The 25,595-nt window shown below is 41.7% G+C and overlaps 1 pseudogene; it reads left to right on the plus strand.

Moving 5' to 3' along the window:
- The first annotated feature begins 440 nt into the window (after nt 1–440).
- On the plus strand, nt 441–5,084 carry LOC115471276 (annotated as a pseudogene).
- Nucleotides 5,085–25,595: the final 20,511 nt, after the last annotated feature.

Here is a 25,595-nt window from a genome sequence, read left to right on the forward strand (position 1 = left end):
CACTAAGATAAAGACTTGAAGATTCTTCTTGGACAGGACTGCATGTTTTACTAAGATAAGTACACAAAGTTTTTTTTTTTTTTTTAATGAAGATTACACACACATTTCTGTACATTTTTGTTAAAACATTTTTTTTAAAGGGGCATACCCAAAATGTCATCCTGAGAGATTAGGTAGGAGGTCTTTCTGTGCTGTTGGACTCTTTCAGTGATTTTGCTTTATAATCATCTTGTGAGGGAGTGAGTAGTGTAAACACAGCTTCCCTTAAGAACACTCCTTTGGAAGGCCACATTAAAGGAATGTTTGACTGCTGAGTCAGGAGGGCTGGGCTCAGGCAGAAAGCAGGTTAAAATCCCTAGCAAGGAAATAGGACAGAGGCTCAGAACAGGAAGAGTGGGTGCTCCAAGACAGATTCCAAGGTCAGGCAGCAGTGTTTGAAGATGTCTCTGGTGCAAGAGGAAAATGTCCTCCAGGAGAGTTCCTATCCTGTGACCGCAGTATGGGAAGGTAGTTCAAGACAGGAGGTTAATAGTGTGAAGTATTTACCCAGCCTGTGACTAGTGCAGTGTTTGAAAATGGGTCAAGAGTAGAAGTGAAGTTCTGGAGTTGGGCCTGCTAGGAGCAGGCACTAAGTATTAACAAGTGTGAGTTAAGAAGTAGGGCTTAGTCTCTTTATGTGTGAGATAGAGTTTCATTTGAATATCCTCCACCACAATATAACCTTGAGTTTCCCAATGAACAAAAGTATTGTTATCTAATCCTGGCAGAAATTGTATATTACCATGTATTGACAATTGGTCAGTTTCTATGGGAGCACTATCCAATCATCGTGTCAGTGTATTACAGGTGTCTTTTAGTGGTCAAAATAGTACGTTCCTTCCCAATGAATAGGGAAGGAGATGAGGAGGGACCTGTAGAAAGGACCAAATATTATACAAGGTAAGGAGTAATTGTTCATATGTGAGGGGAATATAATCCATTTGGTCTAACATTTGGTCCCCCAGATGATGCATAAGGCAAACATAATTATATAATTGCAAATTTGGCAGACCCATTCCTCCACCCTTCAGTTGCCATACAAATATGGTAAGCACAATGTCACAGTTTTACCTCCCCAACAGAATTTTGTCACAAGCCTGGCCACTTGCAAAAGGTCATTCCTAATTATCTAGGTGGGTAAAATTTGGAGCACATACAACCACTTGGGAATGACCACTATCCTATACAGGCTGATCTGGCAAGACAGGGATAAGGGTAATGCTGACCAACCCTCTAATAGTCATTTCATTGTGGCTAAGAGAGTTCCCACATTAAGAGAGCACACCAATTTGGCAGAGTGAGGCAGCTGAATCCCCAATCTAAAAGAAACAGAACAAATCACATCCCCTTCCAAGAGATATTAAACCACATCCACTGGAGACTGGCCAACCCCCAGGCCATGGTCTTAGTAAGAAGGTACAGGAACTTTCTCAGAGACCCAAGGTTCTCCAGCATCAGATGATTCATCAGAGCTGGGGTCTTCTTCCTCTCGGCTGTTGCATTCTGCGTCAAAGGTCTGTTCCCCAAACTATTCTCTCTCATCCTTGTGAGCAAACGATGGTCCCCTGGGCCAGCATCATGACCCAAAATGTACCCTTTGTGGGTCTAGGCTGTAGGGCCCTGGCAGAGGCTCAAGCCCCCTTTTCCAATTCTAGAATAGATTTGTGAGCTTCTTTAGGAGTAATCAAGGATCTGCATCTGCTACTGACTGTTACCATCAGTTTGGACGGATATCACAGTCCCACATGTAGGCCTTTACTTTGTATTTCCATTTTGTACCGAAGCAGTTCTTTAGGCTTCTGTAATGTTTCCAAGCTCAGATCTGGAAAAATTTGAATTTCTTCATTATCATAAGAGCTGATTCTGAGCTGTATTGCCTTCCTTAACACCAACTCTGTCTCTTGAAAGCACAACAATTTGACCACAAAAGTCCTTGGGAGCAAATTTGCCTTTGGTCAGGTCCGCAATTCTCTGGAGACTCTTTCAATTTCAAACTGCGGTGAGGCAGAAGATTCTGGAAAGCAGGCCCATAGAAGGGTTTGGTCATAGACCACTAAGTCTTTACCCTCTCTGCCCTTCGTGACTCAGAGGATCCGCAGGTTAGAACGTCTAGTTCTGTTTTTCTGGTTTTCCAATTTCTCCATCAGGTATTCCAGTTATTTCTGTAAAGCACTTCTTAAGGATCGTTCTTCCTCCCAGTCTTCCTCGAGGGCATGAATTTTCAATTCAAGAGCATCCAGACGGGTGGTCAGAGCCTCAAATCTATCCTCCAACCTGGCAACCACCATTTCCATGATTTCTGCCTTGGCTCCTTGAATCTCTTTATGGACCAAATCCCAGATGGCTTCAGGCTTTGTGGATTGTGCCACTCCTATAGACAAGGCAAGAGGAGCCGGGGAGGGGGATGGGACGGAAATTGATGACTGCAATTTAGCTGTGTTGCTATGGCCCTTGCCCAGAAGACCTGATTTTGAGTGTAAATGTCCTTGATGAACACTGAGGTTTTAGGTCTTAATTGTTTAAGCACGGTGGCAGCTGAGCTGGATGACTCACGTATGTGACCAGGTGCCAAGCAGGTCTGTTCTCACACTGTCCCTGAGCTGTAATTGAGCCTCCCTGTCCTTCAGCCACCAGTTCAGATGGACCTAGGCTCACCTGCCCCTTGCCACCATGGATGATATTCACCCCAGGTCTCAGTTACCTTCCCTGAGGATCTCCTCCTACTGGGTCAATAGGGTATCTTCCCTCTCCTGCAATGTGGGCCAACTCTGCCAGCCATTCATTGATGTTGCCCTTTCTCTGCTGATAGCCTCCTGGCTCTCTCTCAGCCCCTTTCCCCGCTGGTGGTCTCTTGGGGGAGCTCTGCTTGGTGTCTTCTCTACCCCTGGCAGGAGTCAGCATCTCACCATCGGTCCTCTTACTATGCTCTCCAACCCAGCTCATGCGGCTCTACTCTCGCAGGATCAACAGCGTGCAGGCCGCAGTGCACACACAGCTCTCTGGCGAATGCAGCTCGAGGCAGGGAACTCCTGTCCACTGGGCTGCACCGCCACTGCCCTGCCCCATGATAGGCAAGCTTCTGGGTACTGGAGGTCACCAGGAAGATGCAGAGAGTAGTTGCAAGCAAGACAGAGGTGGGAGGTGCGGCCGTCTTGGTCGTGAGCTCTGACAGAAGTGCTGTGTTGGTGTCTTTAGATAATTCTTTTCCCAATTAGGTTAAAGTTTGCCTAAAAACTCATGGGAGATTGTTGCTTCAAGAGAAAGAATTGAGGAATTATAAAACATGAATGGAGGCTTTAGATCAAAGAATTGCTAATTTATCATCTACTCAAGTAGGATTGATCAGGATAAAATGGTGATAAACAGGAAGCTGGAAATGATGGAAAACTGCAAGCCCTCAATTCCAGGATAACTAACTTTTGCAAGCTTCCATAGTCCAGCCAATAAAAACTGTTGTAAAATATATCTCTGTGAGATTCTGGAGATAAAGCAAGATAGTATTTTGCCTATATCTAAGTTTTTTAAAATTTTATTTTTATGTAATTTTAACAACATTTTAAAACAAACTTGTAGAGAAATATTTCAGGGCTTTACAGGTAACCAAGTGAAATACAAGATAAATAAAATAAAGTAACAAAATTTGTCCTTATATTAAAGTCAACAATTTTTAGAGAGGCAAAGCATTAAGGAGAAAAGAAAGAAACTTAGAAAGGAAAAAGACATACAGCAAGACCATACCCAAGCTCTAAACAAATTGAACCACTAATTGATCTTCTGCAATTGATTTAATAACAGCCTTGTCACTAAGGGGTCCTTTTATAAAGACATGCTAAAAAGTGGCCTGTACTATTTTTAGCGCTTGATTTTCCCACATGCTCAGGCCACCTCTAAGAGCATCTGCAAAAATGCCGAACTTTGATTTACATCTATTAGATACTCAATGTAGCTTAATGAATATCAAATAAAACCAGCTTCTCCACAAATGTCTTGTTATAGATTAATGTGAAAGATTGTGAACCTCAGCCTTGCCACACTGCGTCTATATATTTATATGCAGAGACTTATGCACTCACTTCATCATTGGCTCAACAACCCCACCATCCTCCAATTATTAATTCAATATATGTAACTGCTTTTCTTAGTTTTCTAGTAAGAACTTCGATTTACGGAATTAATAGCCAAGCGCTAAGTTAGAAATTAGTGCCTGGGTGAGACTGATCTCGCCATGCTCTGGACAGTCCTGCAGTGCTCGGTGAAATAGGTCCTCTACTTCCATAAAACAGCTTTGTGCAGTGGAGGCAAAGGAGCCTTGTTTGTGCACAGAGATACACCTGAGAACAATCCAAATACGCCATTTGACTTCACAGCAGAAAACTACACGAGAGTAGAAGCTATTATAAAAAACTACCCAGAGGGACATAAATCAGCTGCTATGATTCCAGTATTGGATTTGGCACAGAGGCAGAATAGATGGCTGCCTATTTCTGCTATGAACAAGGTCGCTGAGATTTTACAAATGCCACCCATGAGAGTATATGAAGTGGCAACATTTTATACAATGTTCAATCGCAAACCAGTCGGAAAATACCACATTCAGATCTACACAACAACACCTTGCATGCTTCGAGACTGATGGTATACTAGAAGCTATTAAGAAAAAACTTGGTATACAAGTTCGAGAAACTACTGCTGACAAACTGTTTACGTTGACAGAGGTGGAATGTCTTGGTGCCTGTGTGAATGCACCAATGGTGCAAATCAATGTTAACTAATATGAAGACTTGACACCAAAAGATATTGAAAATATAATTGATGAACTAGAAGCTGGTAGGGATACAAAACCAGGTCCAAGGAATGGACGCTTCTCTTGTGAACCAGCTGGTGGACTGACTTCACTGACACAACTGCCAAAAGGACCTGGATTTGGAGTTCGAGCAGACCTTTAAATGTCTATGCATTAACTGAATTAAATGACGTGAATTGTGTATGAGTTTTCTATTCTTTGAACTACAGTGATATAGTTGAATAAAATCTTAACCCTCTTGAAAAAAAATTAGTGCCTGGCCATTTACTGCATGAGCCCTTATCGCCTCCTATTTACTTGGCGGTAAGTGCTCATGCGCTAACCCCATGGTAATTGGGCAGCGCTTTGCAGTATGGTTTCAAAAATTTCCTCTTTCTTTTTCTGATGAAAAAGTAGAAATCAAAGTAAAGGGACAGATTTCTGAGATACATTTAAACTATCAATAGAGAAATCTATTCCTCCTGAGTGATCACTCCCATCCCTACATTTAGAAGAAAAAGGAAAATAAAACATCTTAGTCATAAGTGGAAATGATCTGATGCTATACCTAGTACCTTTATCATATATTTTTATTTATTTATTTATTTATTCGTTTTAAATCAAATTAAACAATCTGTTACATTTGAACAGGAAATACAGACATGTATATTTTATACAGAGATAAATTCTCCATAAACATACAAAAAAAAAAATTCAAGGAAATTATATCTTTTACTCTTCTTTAGACCACTAAAGCAGGGGGCTAGTCTAATTTAGAAAAACTACTAAAAGAAAAGAGGAAAAACTCAAAAGTGGTAATATGCTTAGCATGCAACCTATCCAATTATTTCATATTATCTCATCTAGATCGGCGGTTGACCAATTTTTTTCATATTTATAAATGCTTTCAGCTGTTCTGGCTGGTAGAAGATATATTTTAAACTCATATACTTAATAACACATTTACATGGGTAATTAAGGTAAAAGGAGGCACCTAAAGATATTACATCTGTTCGCATAAGTAAAAACAATTTCCTCCTTTCCTGGGTCTGTTTAGTAATATCAGGATAAATCCAGACTTTTTTACCTCTAAACAAAGTTTGCATTTTTTTAAAGTAAATACGCATTACCGCATCGACATCTTGTTGGAAAATAAAAGATGCTATTAAGGTAGTTCTTTCAGAGTTCACATTCAGTGTTAAATCTAAAAGTTCAGATACATTCAAAGGTTCTTCTTGGTTTTCATCTGGGATAGCTTCAGCAGAGATTTCAGGTGATTTTTTTGTTGGAATATAATAAACCTTATTCAATGGTGGTATAGTTTCCGGGGAAAATTTTAAAACTTCCAACAAATATGCTTTAAAGGCATCTTGAGGATTAATTCCCAGTTCCTTCGGAAAATTCAAGAGTCTTAAATTCAGCCTACGGTTAAAGTTCTCTAATTGTTCTAATCTGCGCTGTGTAGATAAATTATCTTTTACAATTGAGGCTGAAATATCCTTCAATTTAACAACATCTTGCTTAAGAGCACCCATTTGCTCTAATGTTTCTTGTTTTGCAGCATTAAATGATATGGAAAGATTTTCGACTGTACTTACTAATTCTTTTATTTCTTTCGCTGAATTGGCAACCGTCGCTTCTACCCGCTGGAGAGCACTCCAAATGCTCTCCAGTGACACAGCCGCTATTTTTTTTGTCGGAGCAAAACGCTCAGCCGTTGACTCACTCAGAATCGGGCCTCCCTCATGCACTGCTTCTCCCTTTCCTCGAATCGTCGTCATACCTTCAACCACTTCCGGGTCAGGTCGATCGCGTCGGGATAGACATGCTTCGGGGAGCGGCGGGGGATTGAGATCCGGAGGGGAGAGTGAAATTTCCAGCCCCAAGTCTCCCAGGGATTCTTCACCCACCGAGACAGCGGGGCCCCTCTCGGTATTTAGGGTAGGTGGTTTTGTAGCGTATCTCTCCATAGTTTGCTGTACCGGGGAAGATGTCAGAGCAGTCGAGGCTGCTGCTCTTACAATCCCCTTACGTTTGGTATGGGGCATCTTGTCACGAAGAAAAAAGGAGTAAATTCAGAAAACCATAGCAGAGACACGCTCACAGAACTCAGCATGCCGCCATCTTAAGACACGCCCCCCGATTCTCCTTTATCATATATTTTTAACATAGTTTCTGCAGATAAGCCAGTCTTCCTTGGAAAATTAATAAATCACAAATTTTTTTCTTAGTTATATTTTTCATTACTTCTAATTTTCTTTTTAATACCAAATTATCTTTCACTAAGGCAACTTCAAGAGAGTCAGTCTTATTAACCTTTTCTTCTAAAGTCTCCTAACACTTTCCACAGTCTGATATCTTAAGTGCTTGTTCAGAAAAAGTTCCAGTCAAAATATTAATTTGTTCCTCTGCAGTCTTAAATCTGCCAGATAAAAGCCTTCCTAAATCCCAATTGCTATCCAGAGCAATTCAAAGATGTCTCTAGATATTTATTGTTGTGCTATGTAGCCTTGTTTCATTCTGTTGTAGGTCATGACTCCTGTTTGGCCACATTGTCCAACAGTAATGGTCTAACATTTTGTACTATTTTATTATCACGTACCCAATCATGATGGTTTTCCAAACGGCAGGGTATAAATCTTGCAAATAAATAAATAAAAATTCCCATTAGTATACACAACTTTCCAGATGTTGTCCTTTTTTTCCTATTTTTATAGAGGTATTTAATTATAGGGGCATTTTGCATCCACTCAGGGAATGTTATGGTTTGATATAAGAGCAAAAGCACAAAACTCAAAGTACTGGATTTCAGATGTATTGATTTTGGGTAAATGGGGAAATACCTGCAGAAGGAACTGATGGCATGGGTAGGCATAGGTGAAGTGGAAGCGCAACGGTCCAAGCTGAAAGCTGCTATAAATATGGCAACTGAACTTTACACAAGGAAAGTAAACAAAAAAAAAGAGAAACAGAAAGCCTATATGGTTCTCCAAACAAGTGGCTGAAAAAATAAGGGCAAAAAAGGCTTCATTCAAGAAATATGGAAGAACGCAACAAGAAGATCACGGAAAATAACATGGTCCACACACCCATTCCCAGGGTACCCCCCTCTGGTCAGGCAGGCGGCCAAAAATGGGGTTCTCAACAACATTCACAGCTGCATAGATACCCACAGTCCCACTGCATCAGTTGTTAAACAGTAAATAGGTAAATAGGTCATTCTTCCCAAAACATTTTCATGCATGGGTCATAATAAAAAAAACCCATCCATCTCCAAAATGTCTAAATGGTTGTAGCTGAAACATCTTCAGTGCCCTATAAAAATGTGCATCTTGGGATTTTCAACCCTCCACATCCCAGAATTGTTATGGTACCCAAAAAGAAGGCCCTGAGCAGGAAGTGCAATTTCAGTGATAGTGAGATTGAGCTCATGGCATGCCATGCCAATCTCTTTGCTCCTAAGGGGCAAACTATGTGTACATATACCAAGGAAAAAGAATGGGTTACCATATGAGACAAGCTTACCCCCTGTTTACTAAGCTGTGTGGCAATGCCGACACAGCCCATTTAAAATAAATGTGCTATGTCGGCATTAGCGCATGGCAGCTGCTAGTGTGGCTTAGTAAACAGGGGGGTTAATGTGGTCTACCACGCACATAGAGATATAGAGGACATCAAAAGAAAATGGAAGCAGCTGAAGAGGTTTGTGAGGCACAAGGCTGGGGCCAACCTCCTGGGTGCGGACACTATGAACCTCACCCCTATGGATTGCATGGTGCACAGGCTCCTTTCCCAGGACGGTATCCATGGCCTGGGAAGCCAGGACACCTCAGCATAGGCTGAAGAATCAGGTGAGATTGTGCAAACAAACTGTGCTGGCTGTTCTATCTGTCACCCTCTCTTCCTCAAGCACAGTGTGTGTGTGTGAGGGTCATTGACAACATTCCCATGTATAGTACAGGTTCTCAGGTAGGTAGGGGATGGGGTAAGAAGGCACACCAGAGTACATGCTGAAAGGCTGGTTATCAGGGGCTATGTCCCAACAATTTTACAGGGAGTACAGGTTAGTGGGCAGGTCTGGGGCCACTCAGCTCTTCAGTGGAGGGCCCCTGTATCTGTAATGTTTAGGTGCCTTCTTTCCCCACCTCTCCCTAGGCCCATCACCAACCAATGTCTATCCCTGCTTTCTATGCCTCTGTGTTCCTCCTCTCATTGTGCCCTCCACACCACTTCCACAGTCCTTCTTTCTGTTCTCATCCGGCTGTGTGGTTCTCTGACACCCTGGCCTCTGAGGTACACAGTGTACCCTACCCTTTGGCTCCTGCAGTGTTGAATGTAGAGGCATACATCTTTGTGTTGCATGACAATGTCATTCCTCATCAGCTGTGGTCTAGAAGTGCACATGAAGGGGTATGTTCAGGAAGAATACAGCAGACTGCCAGGTTAGCTAGTGCAACAGACACATTTCTTCTACTTTCCCTATGCAGTGAGGACACAGAGTCTGATAGAGAGCTGTAAACCATCAGCCAGCAGGCAGCACAGGCACATCTGGAGGAGGAGGGTGAATTGGTGGATGCTGAGCACTCACAGGAGGACACTGTGGGAGATGAAGAGCACATCAAGGACACCAGCCAGGAGTCATCTACAGGGGATGAAGAGCAGGAGCAATTAGTGCAGGACCCCACCACCCCCCTGTGACATTTGCAGAGGTATATTCTATGATGGTGCGGTTGATCTTATGTATTTTGTGATACTCCTTCTCCACCTCATTTTGGGCTGGACTATGGGAGTCATGAGCCAGGTTTACTGGGGGTAGTCTCTGTCACTTGTGGAGGGAAGCAGAATCACAGACATGGGTGTGTATTGACTGGTATGGTGACTTTGTGGAGGTGCAGTAATGGTTGTAGGTTGTAGGGGCATCTGAAGGGAGGGAGTGTGGAGTTTGGAAATCCCTGCTTACCAAGGAGTCAACTGCTGGTGATCTCCCCTTGGTCAAACCTGTAGTAGATTCCTGAATGCTGGATGATGTAGGCATCATGGGTGGAGCCTGGGTAGCAGGCACACACTTCCACAGTCTCCCCCTTGGCATCACACCGACCTACATGTTTATGGAGTTAAATGATTTTCAGTTTCTGTAGGTCTCCTCGTGTGCCCATGAGGTGTCTGAGTGTGACATGTGTGCAATGATGCCTTTGACTGAGGGGAAGTGGTCTATAGCGTAGAACTGAGCTATGTTGTTCTGGAGTGCCTGGGCAGTAGTGGGGAAGGTAATAGAGTCTGAGGTATGGGAGAGGAAGGCATCGTGGAACTGGGCAAGACAGTTGGAGGTGGTAGGCTGGGTGAGGCCAGCATTGACAGCTAGCATTAACTCGAAGGTGTGGGTGGCTAGAAAGGCGAGAGAGGCAGTGACCTTCAAGAAGACTGGCACAGGATTATTCATTTATGTCCTGGGCTGGAGAAGGGGTTGTAGCTGGTCATAGAGATATTGTATGGCAGCCCTGTCAAAACAGAACCTAGTAAGGCATTCCTGGTCAGTGAGGTCTAGAAAGCAGGTGCAGGGCCTGAGGACTCTCTGATAGGCATATGTCCTCTGAGGTCCTCCCCTCCAAACTCTCATCCACCTGTAGCAAGGTGTGAGCCACCAAAGCATGCAGTGCATTCATGATTGCTGTGTAGGTGTCCCGCCAGCACAGGTGCAACACACTGACCCCAGAAACATGACTGTGCACACCACCACCTACTGTGCTTCATGAGATTCAGCACCAGCACCCTTCCTAGCACACAATTGTGACACACACACCAGTTGCCCAAAATTCACTCTACCACCACAAACAACAACTGCAGCACTAAGAATTCACTCTCCCAACACCAGCAAGCAGTCCTCACACACACAGCAGCAGCAGCAGCAGCAGCAGCAGCAGCACAAAGCACCCACTCTGCCAGGGACAGCACACAGCCCTCACTCAAACAGCAGTAGCACACAGCACAGTTACAAACTGGGAATGGACAAATAGAAGAACAATGAGAGACAGAAATCAAGCAGGTAGGGATGTATAATGGGAAATGTGGGGGTTTGGAGACAGTGAGACTTCGGTGGGGGAAGGGGGCTAGACACAGAGGAAGGGATGGGTGTGGCTAGGGAGCTAGCCAGTGTGGGCAAGGACTTGAGGAGGTGAGACACAGAGGAAATAAGGAAATGTAAGGGCCAAAAGATTCAGACTGGGGCAAAAACATAAAGGTAACAAAGCACTCAGCAACTCTCCACTATTTCTCACAAACAACCATTTCCACCTCTCCACTTTCCAAATTAGTAAAATGACAAATGGGTCTAAAGACAAGTTTAGCCCTATCCTAGATGCTTTCAATGCAGGTCTAATTCCAGGCGTTTTTCTTTCTGCCCACAGGAAATTGTTTTGCTATCTGTTATCAGCAATAAACATTCATCATGTAACACTGCCCATGTTACACCCACGAAACGGCCCCCCTCCCCGGGAACGTCCTCTTTTTGACAGCTAGCAGATTTGGGCAGTTTTTTGCTGTTGATTTGATTATATGCTTTAGATGTTTTTCTGTGAAAAATACGTTTATTTGTCTGTTATGCCATTTTATGGATTTTTTTTGTTTGTTTCAAAAATGAGCCCCTTAATGAAATTTCTATTTCCCCACCCAGGTTTTTGGATTAGTTTGGTTTAAGTGATATTTGTCTCATGGGTAAGATGTTCTGAGTATTTTGTCATAATGACAGACTTCAGGGTATTCCAGCCCTAATTTCAGGTACTAGTCAACGAACAGGTCCCATTTTATGGATAAGTCAATGGGAATTGAGGATTTTTTCAGCAAGACCATTCTAGAATAATCGGGTCCCTGGGAATTTAAACATAAAGGATGAGCTGATTGGTACCTATGCAGCCTTCTGTTACCATAGGTTGTACAGTACTGAGATTCTCATTTTGGCCACTTTGTTACTGACTGATCAAGTGGCCAAGCTAAGCAGTGGTTCCAGGATGTGAGACAGTGGGGATATAACCATAAATACTTTGACATTTCTTTGAGACTTCTGGCTAATGTGGGAAGCTAGAACTGGTTCTTATGGACAGGTTTTCTTTCACTGTCTTCGTAATTTATACTAACATTGAGATTGGTTGTTTGGGTTAAACAAAGTTGTGTCCTTACATTTGCCATATTGGTTTTATCGCTTTTTATTTGGGCGAGGTGTCTGAGTGAAGAGATGTGAGTATCTGTATTAAAAATACATAACCTTCTTTACAAAAAAGTGAGCAAATATAAGAAAGACATGGATTACAAGTAGACAAAAATGAAAGAATACCTAGGAGCAAGATAAAGAGGAAGTCATAAAATAGTATAGTAATATATAGTCAGACTGTAAATTGATCGTAGTATACATTTGGGATTTTAATTAAAAAAGGATGTTTTCCTATTCTGTTCCTAAGGCCTCTTGAGTGAAAACTATTCTGTTTTGTTCGTAATAAGCTAAAGTTTACATCATGCCCAATATGTGAACCTTCCAATTGCTAAGTCACATTCCTTGGGTGATTAGTTTTTCAAAGAGCTTGGCTGTTAAGTGTTTTTTTTTTTTTTGGCTTTCTCAGCTTGTTCATGCAAAGGAAGAATTCCCAGGGGCTTTCCAAAGCATGGACTTTCACTTCACATGGCTTGAGCAGGGAGTACAGCAAGCATTAATCTGCACAGTGTAGAGTGCTTTAGAGAGCTACATCTAGCCGAAGTATAGTTCAGAAGGGAGGTGAAGTGTTTCTTGCAGAGACTTATCCTATGGTGCTGTATTACTTTATGACACCTTGTCCTGTAATGTTCAGTAGAGATATGAACTCCTTAAATCCATTTCGTGGAGTCAGTGAACCGTACCTGAGAGTTGATACAGACAGTACGTTCATATCCTCTTACTGTGTAGGAGTACTCAGTGCTGCAGGATTGAAAGGACATGTCATATCATCATGCTACCAAAGGAACTGCTTGTTGATAGAAGGCAATTTCAGATAAAACTTACAATTTTGAAAGGAAAGAAGGTGTACAAATAATGGTAAGCATATAATGCTAGTTCTTGTCATTTCGGGCAAAGTAGTGAAATTAGCAACGTTCTGATTAAGATTTCTTGTTAAATGGATGTAATTGTGATACAAAAATCTGAATGTTTGTTATGTGTTTTCTATGTTAGTCTACCTTGATATTGGACTAAATTCAGTAAATGGTGTGGGAAAATGGTGCCAAAAAATCCACACAGAACGCTGTTCTATAAATGGTTCTCCGAGCTGCACACTGTTTACAGAATAGCGCTTACACCAACTGAAACCTGATGTAAATACTCTGATATAAATTAGGCGTGGATCCCTGGTATTCAGAAATATATTGCTTGCATCTTTAATGAAAGCCACTGACCTGCCTATGCCTGTCCCATGACCATATCCCATTTTGAGTTGCACACTATAAAAATTACACATCAATCTTTATAGAATAGCATTTAGGAAGATGTGTGCACAACTTCAAATTGCTGCCAATTAATGCTGATAATTGATTGTTAGCATCCAATTATTGGCACTAATTGGCTCATTAGTCAATTTAGTTGCACACACATCTCAGGATAGCACGTAATTTTGCATGCGTATAATTATGTACCATTTATAGAATCTTGGGGATAATAACCTCAATCTCTAAATGCAGGATTTTGATTTTCATAGTAATCAGAATTCCTAGTTCCATAGACTTTCAATACAACCCAAAGCATTTATTTTATGTTGTTTTAAATAAACTTCCTTGTTTAAATTAGGTTATTTATGGACTAGTAGCAAAAACTTTGCTGAAATCCAAATATAGTGCATCCATCAGTCTAATTCCCTGCCTGCTATACACATATTTCATCATATCATCTGATGATCACTGGAGTTCAGGTAATCACCAGTTTGGACATTAAAACACTTTCCCATTTTTAACTACCAGGTCAACTATTGTCGCCTCAATTATGGGTTCTGTTACTATTTGTCTGAGGAGAGCCTCCTGAGAGGAGTTCAGAATATCTCCTGATTCCATAGATGGGATGGTGTAATCAACATTTAGAAATTAAAATTTCCTACCTGCAATGCTTCTCCCTTGATTGCAATATCATGTGTTTTTCAACAGATCTTTAGCCAACTATTCTGTCTGTGCTGGAGGTCTGGAGGTCATTCCAAAATAGATGCCATTGTCCCTTTCCAAGTTAACATCCTTCTTTCCCAAGTGCCCTGCAATTTTTTTTGTAAAGTGCTACTTCTTCCCTCTTTTTTTTCTACCTTGTCTTTCTGCCTACAAGTCTACACCCTAGTCATGGGAGTCATTGAAACCTTCATGTCAGGAAAGTAAAGGGCAAATGAAAGAAAAATAAAGACGTCAAATAAGGTGACAGGACACTTTTTAGAAATATGCTGGGGAGGTCTTGCAGCCCATCTGCATATTCCTCCCAGCATTCTCCAAGGTGACTGCCAGGTCCACCCTAATCCACTCAGGGCCTCTGCTCCTGCTACCCGGCGCTCTCACCGGTTACCTATCAGGTGTCGTGCATGAGACATTTTATTTCCACAGATTTTTATTTTCCTTTCTCCTATTTCCAATGACTCCACTCCACTTTGTCTTCTTGACACTGACTTTTCCCAATCTCTTTGCCCATCTCAAACCACTGCATACCTCAAAACCACATTACCCACTTTCTGCTTTCATCACCTCACCATCCTTTTTGTCCTCTACCTTCTTCTCAGCTCTCAAGCTTCAGCATTTTCTATCTTTCATTCAACCATCTCCATTCTAAGTGCGTCAGAGCTTCATTGCTGTTGTCATGCCTCCCCGCCCCTACTCTTGAAACTCTCTTGCTGCTTCTCCTGATCTTTGCTGGGGATATCAATCTCAATCCTGGTCCTCCAAATCAGCCCTCACCTTACCCATGCAGGTCACACCACAATGTCTTGAGATTGGATCCTTAAACAGTTTTTACCTCGTCGAGATCACCTTTTCATGAACTATAAGAGAAGAATGTTTCCGGATGTTTCTAAGGCAACCCAAAGAAGGCGTAAAGAATTTCTTAAGTTACACTCTAAGGCTTCTCAACTAGGTGCACTTTACTGGTTAAATTTTTCATGTAAATGTGTGTTAAAATTGAATGCTGTTAAATATGTTTTCTTTGATCCAATAGAACTTAATTCTTTTTTGGACTCTAAAATAGCCTTGTTGCCCTCAGTCCAGTCAAGACCAATAACAACATCTACTCCGTGAAGTAATTAGAAACTCCTGGAACTTCCTCTTTTGTCCCTATTTCAAGATAAGAATTTTCAATTATAATTTTATTATAATTAAATGTTGAGACAGGCCTCCATTGTAGTGGACTATAGATGGCCAAATGCAGAAATATTTAAGTTCTATATTGTAAAATTGAAATATTAATTTTGATTTTCTTATTGACATATAGATAAACAATGTAGGATGTAAAATGTGATGTTAAGTTTCCCTATTTTTGGAAATCATCTTTTCTGAATCAATATGTATCTTGAAATTATTGTAAAACTTAAAAAAAAGCCTTTGATCCAGTTAAGTATGTTTCCTGTAATTCCAAAGTATTCTAAGCTGTTTAGCAGTATTTCATGGTTAACCATATCAAACGCACTGGACATGTCAAATTGCAGGAGAAGTATGTTGTCTCCAGTTGCGATAACTTGCTTAAATTTGGTAAGGAGAGTGATTAGCACAGTTTCTGTACTATGGTTAGATTGAAATCCTGATTGTGACTCATGCAATATTGAGAACTTGTTCAAGTAATCGGTAATTTGTTTGGTCACTATTCCTTCCATTAGTTTGACTGCTAAAGGGATGGATGCTACTGGGCGATAGTTGGTTATATCATTTGCTTTTTTCTTTATGTCCTTAGGCATTGGTGTAAGTAATATATTTCCTTTATCATTAGGGAAGAGTCCATGTTGTAACATATGATTTAGGTGTTTCGTGAGGTCTGTTATGAAGCGTTGAGGGGCAAATCTTATTAGGTTATTAGGGCATGTATCATACTAATTGATCGCTTGAGTAACGGATTCATCAGTGAGGATAGTGAAGTTAGATCAGATTCTGTCAGCTGGATATTCTTCTGGAGTTGGATCCAAGCAATCGAAGAATATTTCGTGGTCAGTAGTAAAAGATGATAATGTGAGTCGAATCTTAATAATTTTCTCATTAAAGTATTTAGCAAGACTATCTGCTGATGGGGTATCTGAAGTAGTTGTAATGACTGGGGTGGTATTTAGTAGTTTGTTCGCTAGTAGGAAAAGTTTGTGTGTGTCCTTGTAGTCTGGTCCAATTTTGGTTTTGTAGTAAGATCTTTCAGTATGTCGTATAGCATAGTTGTATTTCCTTTGGATTTGTTTCCATGCGTTTAATGTGTATTCATCTTTTCTTTTATTCCATGCTTGTTCGAATCTTCTAACCTGAGTTTTTAATTTTTTCAATTCTTCATTAAACCAAGGTATCGAATTGTTTCTTTGTAAGGTTTTTGTTCATAAAGGTGCTATATTATCTAGTGTATTCCTGCATCTAATGTCCCAATCTTGGAGATAATTATTCGATTCTGTTTGTAATGTCCGTTCATCCTTATAAAGCTGTTGACAGAATGTTGTAGGATCAATTAGGCCTCTTGAGGTGTAGGTTGTGCATTCTTGGTTATGGCGTGTGTTTTTTCTTCGCCATTGTAAGGATATGTTTAATTTATGGTGATCTCACCAAGGCACTTCTTCCCATTTTGTATCTACTAGAGTTAGATTTGTATGTAATGAGATCAAGTGTGTGTCGTTCTGTTTTTTGGCCAAACATCTCTCAAATATCTGCTTTTATGACAGTTGCTATGTGGATTTTTATTTGACATTTGCCTTCTAGAGTCCAAAAAGTATTCAAGTCGATCCATTTGAAAATTGTTAGTGCTCTGACTTTGTAATGTTTACTTAATGGCTGGTAAGATCACATAAAACAAGCTTATTTCTCCATTCTAGCTCTTGTAATGTATGCTTATTGTTTTACGAAAAAAATTGCTATTAAGCTGATCTTGCATTGGTAAGCAGTACAAATTGAACAATTCATATTGACAAATGTTACATTATGCTAGCAATATTTAATCCTGTTATAAAACATTTACTCATAGATATGCCCAGAAACAATATCCCACAACATGAGTTCAATCGATAATTCATTATCTTTGCAACTTTGATGATTTAATTTAAAGCTGTAGTGATTCTAAACATTCTTCTTCTATATCTTTAAAATATGTTTTTAAAATAAGAAACATCAATGCAATTACAATGTCAATGGTATCCAAATTCTGAACAGGTTAATGAAATAAAAATATGGCAATAAGCTACTTGAAAGGAGAGATTTGAAGATGCCATTTCTTAATCTCTGTTCTGTGAAACTTAGAGGGTTAGTTATCATGCTGTGTTAGGGCATTAATGTGTCATTTTCCCCTTAATGTGGGTTCTGTGCCGATCTGGAGGGACTAAAAGAAAGAAAATTAGCAAGTAATATCTAATTTCTCCTTCTATAACAACCAATTAACAACTATGGTATATAGTGCTGTGGAGAAAAAGGAAAACAACAGTAAAAGCTTTAGATGGATGTTTACTTCATCACAATTGCAATATAATACATCAGGTACAGAAGGGCACAGGCTAGGGGAATTATATAGGCACCGGGCTGTAGCCACCTGCAGGTTATTTAGAATAGGAACTGTAACCAGAACCCCTCTCCCTCACCATGGCTTAAGGGCTCAAGGTCGTGGTAGACACGCACCTGTGGCCACCTTAAAAATGGTTTGCAGGATAGAATTTAGAAATGTTGTTGTTCCATAACTATGGAGGATTGTAGGACTGTGTTGAATAATGTGGAAAAGACATTCAGTGCATATATGGTTCCCCCCTCCCCACCCCCCAGCAACCTTGAGAATGGGTGGGCACTTCATAAAAAGGGACTGAGGTTCACCACATCAAGAAGGATGGGACCTAGCGGGGAGACACATGTGGTGCAAAGCAGGAGAAAAACTACCAGCTGTGGATATCCGTGAACCTGGTGAAAATAGAGGTAAGATTTGAATGCAGAGAACATACAGAGAATGGGGAGCCCTTGCCCATGAGGGATGCAAACATTCATTCTCAGGGCCTCTACCCCTCCCCCACCCCACAGGCAGCCACAATTGAGTGTGTCCAATAGAGAACAAGATATCTGTACAATGAATTGGGTAGAAACAATAATTTATTATTTTATTTTTATTTGTAGCATTTGTATCCCACATTTTCCCACCAATTTGCAGGCTCAATGTGGCTTACATTTGCCGTAATGGCGGTTGCCATTTCCGGGTAACAGAATTACAAATGGTGTTGCATTAAGGTGCATACATACGTACATGGTAACATACATGGAACATAATATATATGGAACAGATCATGGTATATATACCATGTGCATACATACGTTGTAGAGAAGAATACATTATGGTATTGCAAGAAGGTTCTTGATCATTAATAGTAAAGAGGTTAAGCAGTCATGCGATAAAGTTCGGTTTTGTATAGATTGTGTATAATGTTATTATTTAGTATTTAAGATGGATGTTTATGTAATGCCTTCTTGAAAAGATCTGTTTTCAGTAGCCTTCGGAAGATGGTTAGGTCTTGCGTTGTTTTTATGGCCTTCGGTAGTGCGTTCCATAGTTGCGTGCAGATGTATGAGAAACTGGTCGCGTATGTGGATATGTATTTTAGCCCTTTACGGTTAGGATAGTGGAGATTAAGGAATGTGCGTGATGATCTTTTTGCGTTCCTAATAGGCAAATCTATAAGGTCTGACATGTAGGTCGGGGCTTCCCTGTAGACGATTTTGTGGACCAGGGTGCAAACTTTGAACGCAATTCATTCTTTTAGTGGGAGCCAGTGTAGTTTTTCTCTTAGGGGTTTGGCGCTTTCGTATTTCGCTTTCCCAAATATGAGTCTGGCTGCTGTGTTTTGAGCGGTTTGAAGCTTCTTGATGATTTGTTCTTTGCATCCAGCATAAATGGCATTGCAGTAGTCTAGATGACTTAGCACCATTGATTGTACTAGGCTGCGGAATACTTCCCTTGGGAAGAAAGGTTTGATTCTTTTAAGTTTCCACATTGAGTAGAACATTTTCTTTGCTGTATTTTTCGCATGGTCTTCGAGTGTGAGATTTCGGTCAATTGTGACTCCCAGAATTTTCAGGCTGTCTGAGACCGGAAGTGTATAGTATGGGGTGTTTATGGCATTGGGTTTGTTTGTGTTGTATTGTAAGGACAGGATGAGACATTATGTTTTTTCTGCATTTAGCTTTAGTTGGAATGCGTCCGCCCATGAGTTCATTATTTAGAGGCCGTGTATGATTTCATTTGTGATTTCGGTTATGTCTTGTTTGAAAGGGATGTATATCGTGACATTGTCAGCATAGATGTACGGGTTAAGTCCTTGGTTGGATAGCTATTTGGCTAAAGGTGTCATCATTAAGTTAAAAAGGGTTGGTGAGAGCGATGACCCTTGTGGTACTCCACATTCAGGTTTCCATGGTGTTGATGTTTTTGAGTTTGATATCACTTGATAAGATCTTGCTGTTAAGAAGCCTTTAAACCATCTTAGTACGTTTCCTCCAATCCTCCAATCCCGAAGTCTAGGATGTTCGGGAGTATCATGGCTCTCAGAGTCCAGTGTATTACAGTCCACTGCTGTCTCTCACAATCCTCTTGACCAGCTGTCCTGCAAAATGCAAGAAGTGTTTGTTTAGCACCTACATAGCAGAAAGGGAAGAGGTGGTTGAGAGGTATGAGCTTACCTTGAATTTGTGGTGCAAGAATCTGTTGGCTCCAAGGGACCAAGGGCTGCCTGCTTCAACAAAGGAGAGAGAGAGAATGGGGGGGGGGGGGGGCAGTGAGGGAGCACATCACACAGCAAGGAGCTCCTGGAGGGTAGAGAATGGAGAGTTGGTCACATGTAGAAAATACAGAATATATGCTAAGCTACCAGATAACACCCAGTCTGAAACTTTTGGAAAGGAAAGGTACAAAGCCCACACACCAGTTATCTTTCAAGAACTGGCAAAAAAATCCCCCCCCCAAATCCCCCCCAAAAGCAAAGAGATGTACAAAAGCATACAGTGGCAAAAACAAGGTTTACTATAACTGAAGCTAAAACGCTTTCAAATACCACCCCATAATCTAAAGAAAAATCTCTAAAGTACAGAGAAAGCTGTTTTAAAGAGGCGCCAATAAAGGGAATGCAAACTTCCAAATGGGAAGAGCAGCTGGGGGCGTTTATCATTATAACTCATAATCGAAATTAGGGCGCCCAAAACATAGAACAGCTGGGGACGTCCATAGTTCCCTACCCATAATTGAAATGAGGACGCCCAAATCGCCAGAGCAGCTGGGGATGTTTAGGGATTTTCTCAATAATCAAAATTAGGATGCCCATCTCAGGGATGCCCATCGCGTTCTTACATGGCGTCCCTGGGATAGTATTTAAGCGCCCTTCTCAGTATTTTCGATTCTTTGCATCGCATTGGTACAATGGCACCAAAGCACCCACCCATCCACCCACAAGGGTAATTTCAGCAACCCTGAAATTGAACTGCTGGTTCAGGAAATCCAGAGGAGGCACACACATCTCTTTGCTCCCACGGGCCAGAGGCTGGCTGCTACAATGAAGCAGAGAGAATGGGAGGCAGTAAGGGACCAGGTCAACGCGGTCTTTCACTGTGGCAGGGATATGGAAGACTGCAAACGGAAGTGGTACTGGCTGAGGCGTGATGTCAGAAAGAAGGCTGGTGCCAACCCCCCAGCAGATGACACCGCATCATTCATGGGCTCTTGCCTCAGGAGGGGATCCACAGCATTGGGTCCCTTGACACATCAGCACAGCCTGAGGGCTCAGGTAGGTTGACCATTAGGAAGCTGGGGTATCTGTTGTGCTGCACTACACTCTGTTTTACACAAGTGGGGGACCGTGTGGTGCTCCTCAGTAGGGGAAGGGGTGAGAACATCACATGCAATACGAATCACTATTCATTACAGACCATGACCCAGGGAGTAGCCAGGGAGAGGGGGGAGGGTTTCCAGCAATGTGTGTGTAGGTTACCACTGTTTAACAGCTTTGGGGGCCTTCCCCACTCCCTCCTCTTTTCCCATCACCAAACTCTGCATATCTCCTTCCCACACCTCTGTGCTGTAGGCACTGTGCCCTCTGCACTCCTTCCACAGTTCTATGTCTATCCACCTGCCTGTGTGGCTCTCTTCCACATCAGTCTCTGTAGTACACTGTGCTCCTCGTCTCCAGCTCTGTACCATGTACAATGACATCTGTGGCTTGCCTGCCAATCCCATTCCTCACCATCTCTTTGCTGGGACTTTGCATGTGGGGCTGTGTATATGAATGCTGAAAAACAGAAGTGGGTTATTTTGACCAACACACTTCCTTCCCTTTTGCTATGCAGGTGATGACATCCAGTCAGAGGAAGAAGCTCGCCCTGGTGGCCACCAGCCCCAGCACACAGAACAGCAAATCAGTGGGCCTGCACAAGAAAGCACACAGGACCACAGGACCCAGCAGCAGCAGCAGCAGCAGCAGTGCCGGCTCTCCCTCCACCATCTGCAGCAGAGGCTCTCCCTCCTTTGGTGATGGTGGCACTGAAGAAGAAGAAGAAGATGCAGAAGGGGGGCACCTCCTCAGCAGAGACCATCCAGCCAGAGAAGGCAGCTACTGCACCTCGCCACACAATTGCTGGGCCAGAATGTGCACATGGAAGATTACTGGCGCCAGAAATTGGAGCTGCAACGGGAAGCACTCCAGGTGTAACGGGAAGCAGTACAAGCCCAATGTGAAGTGGTACAGCAGCTCCAACAGCTGGAGCACAGCATCAAGGGCCTACACCGTGACCTGAAAACACCTAGTACAGCCCTGATGCAGCAACAAGTGGCATCTACTTCCACCACTGCACAACAACAACCACCCCCTAAGAAGAGGAGCTTGAGATCCTCAGCCTTTCCAGTCACTTGTCCATCAGCCACCACACCAGCTCCCCTTCTGGGTCCTGTGCCCAGGTTGCAGGGCAGTCACAGACCGCAAGGTGGCCGGACTTCCACAGGACACAGAGGAGGACTCTCAACAGAGTTCCCCTGCAGCACCTTCGCGCGTCCAATACATATGCCTACAACAGCGCAGGCCATTTTTCAGCATACCTTAGTAAAAGGACCCCTAGATAAGGTACACATATATTTGCCCTTGGATGATTTTCATGTAGTTCTGTATCATCTAGCCCTTTTGTCTATAGATTATTGCAATGCAATAATCCTATGACTTCCAGCAAGTACAACTAAAAGTATTACAGCTGATACTAAATGTAGCTGACTGTTTTATTTCAAGGACACCATCAAGAGAACACATTACTCCTGTCCTGCATGCTTTATACTGGCTGTCAGCTGCAGGATGGGTTACATTTAAAAAGATACTGGTGTTACTGTTCAAGACAATTAGGCTTTCATTGGTATTGCCATTGCCATTAGTAGTGTCATTAAACTTCGTACTACTACCTGGTTAAATTGTTGCGATCTTAGAAACAGTGATCAATGGAGATATCTTCTTTTCAACTTCCTTTACTAATGGCCAAGCAGTACAGCCTTAAAATGGCTCCAACATGCATAAACCACTGGCATCAAGGTATTGTATAATGCACACAGGAAAGATCACATGACTCTCTTTATTTTCTTGTAATCACTGGCTTTCTCTCAGTTAGTGCTGCTGAATATCCCTGCTAACTGGCCATCCCCTAATTGGCTAGGTGAGGGGCAGGCTGGAGGTGAAGCATCAACTCGGCCAAATAGCGGCAATATTCAGTCCACTAACCAGCTAAGTAGCCACATAAAGGGCTCCTTTTACTAAGCGACGCTACCAATTAATAGTGCGCTGAATGTGAAGAAGCCCATTCACTTCCCATGAACTTCTTCACATTCAGCACACGCTAATCGGTAGGGTCACTTTGCAAAACAGCTGTCCTAACTTTATGCAGTGAGTTAACCAGGCACTGATCTGAATATTGACCAGTGCCCAATTAACTTCTGGATCAGCAGACATACCTAGATATTCAATACCAAGAGCCAAGCATGTCCCTTCATTGAATATCAGGGGTAAGCACAACTTGCGGCTAGAAGTGGCTTGCTAGCCACTTACCACTGTGGACTGAATATTCCTACCAAAATATTGTTCTTAACACATTGTACATTCTTTACAGCCTTCTAGGGTCTTGTGCTCTTTTCAGAACAATTTCCTCATCATACCTCCTCCCTGAAAAGTCAGAGATACAGCATGGGCCTGCTTGAGTTTACTTGCGCCCTTCCTCTTGAGAAATTCTTTACCCCTTACTCTCAGGAGGTATCAATGAATACATTTAAAAATTACTCTTCTTGAGATTGCGCTTGTACTCTGTGGCTAACAAGTGGGACTGCTGTCTTGGTATGATTGTGATCTACAGTAGGATGGTATCTGGGGTGACAGTGCTGTTTTTTTGTTTTTATTTTAGTTAGTCATTTTGTGTTTGCCAAATGTTTTTAATAAACAAAGTGAAATTAAACTAACCAAATACTTGTCATCCCCTTAGAGATCTCCATTAAAGGATATTAAATACATTAACAGAATGATTTTTTTTACTGCACCAACATAAACTAAATCTCAGAGGCATGCCATTATATATCATCAGCAAAAAATTGAAAATGATCCAAAATCTCAAATGATATAATTGAGCAGCCAAATATAACTATTAAGGAATGTGGGAGAAAACAGAGCTGTTTGTGGTACATCCATTTACAATTTTTGTGAGGACCAGGAAGTGATCCATTAGAAAACATCCTCTGGGATCTTTCAAACAATAAGATTCAAACCAATCTAATACCTTCCTCATCACAAACCTATTTAGAACTAAATTTACTAAAGTGTGCTACAGCATTGGCATGTGCTAATGCACAATAATGTATGTTAATTACTACAGGGCATATTTTATGCAATGAGACCTATTTACTACTTATAATAATATGTGTTAATGGTAATAGCGTGCGCTAAAGTAGTAGCGTTCTTTAGGAAATCTAGCCCAAGGCGATAACCATGGCACAATGATCTAATTTATCAAATGCTGCACTTAGATCAAATAGTACCAGCATAGCCCTAGTTTCTTGTCAAGTGATTTCTGCAAATCAACTATTACAATGAAATCAAACTTCCATCCCTTCGGGCACCACTTTTCCTAACCTGTTTAGTCTTCCTTCATAAGGGAAGCATTCTATCTCCTTTATTCTATGGTCACCTCATTCTGAACCTTTCGTAGTGTTACTATATCTGTGATGAAGCAACCAGAAGTGCACACAACTCTAAAGGTATGGTCATATTTTTCTCTATGGGCCTCTTTTACTAAGGTGCGCTAGCGTTTTTAGCGTGTGCTAATATTTAGGATGCAGTATACGTTAGAGATGTCCATAGGAATATATGGACGTCTCTAACATGTAGTATGCCCTAAATAGGGGAAGTCCAATGATAGTACACTTGCTCAGCTCTCAGTTTGCCAACTATATCCTTCATCTCTCTGTGTCTCTTTAGTGTAAGAGACAAAAGATCTGCAAATGTTTGAACAGGATACATGTCCCATTCCATAACACCTAACGTTCTCATGTCTGTGACTATCTTCTTTTTAAGCGTGAAATAGTGAAAACAAACAATAATGTCCTTAGGCATATTAAGGTTGGGTTTACCAAGCGCTCTGTGGGCCCTGTCTCTTTTGAGCTCATCCTCTGTTAGAGGCTTTGCTGCTTGCTCAAAGATATGCTGCACTATTTTGACGGCTGTCTTGGTGCAATCTATATATTCGTCCATGTCATCCAACTTATCCCAGAGCTCCTGATTCTGCTGAGCCAAGTCTCAGTACTTACTTTCCAATCACTGATTTGCCTGAGCACTCCAACATGTGGTTTTCTGCTTCTTCCAATCGAGCACCCAACTCCTGAATGTCAGTTCTAAGATCCTTGCCCAGTGTGACTATTTCAGTTCACATGGCCGCCACGTCCACCTTGAGCTTCTTGAACAAATCCTGTAGCTTTCCCAGCATGTTTTGCAATAGCCTGCTGGGAGTTCCTCTGAAGCAGGCTCCAAGCCACTCGCAGATGGCACATATTGCCTTCATCTTTCCGCAAGTGTATCCCACCTTGATAGGCAAATTCTTGCAGGTCACTAGATTGTTTTCTTGTCATGGTCCAAATCTACCTTCCAGTTGTTCAGAAGTATCGCTTTGTGCTGTGTTTCAAGTGTTTTGCTAGGTAATGGATGTTAATTATTCAGAAGGGAATGAAGAGCCCCCGAGCTAAGCCTCCATTCAGCCCAATAACATCACTTCCTCCCCGGAACCCTTTTAAAAAACCTGGCATTATATTATCATTTCGTCATTTCTCAGACTATTTTAAATGATAGGTTTCAGAATACTGGTAATAGTTCTCACAGGCTGGACCCTTTACCTGTTTTCTGAGCCTTTCCTGCTTTCTCACAATGGAGCCCTTTTATTAAAGTGCACTAAGATTTTAAACTTACCATGCATTAGGCACAAAGCTAGCACATGGTAAGTGGAATGGCTCTGACGTAAGTGCAAAGAGCATGCCCTGCATTTACCACAAAGGACAGAAATTTACTGCTAGCACCATAATGTTCAGGGT

The sequence above is a fragment of the Microcaecilia unicolor genome, chromosome 5 (genome assembly GCF_901765095.1).
Source record: "Microcaecilia unicolor chromosome 5, aMicUni1.1, whole genome shotgun sequence".
Lineage (NCBI taxonomy): Eukaryota > Metazoa > Chordata > Amphibia > Gymnophiona > Siphonopidae > Microcaecilia > Microcaecilia unicolor.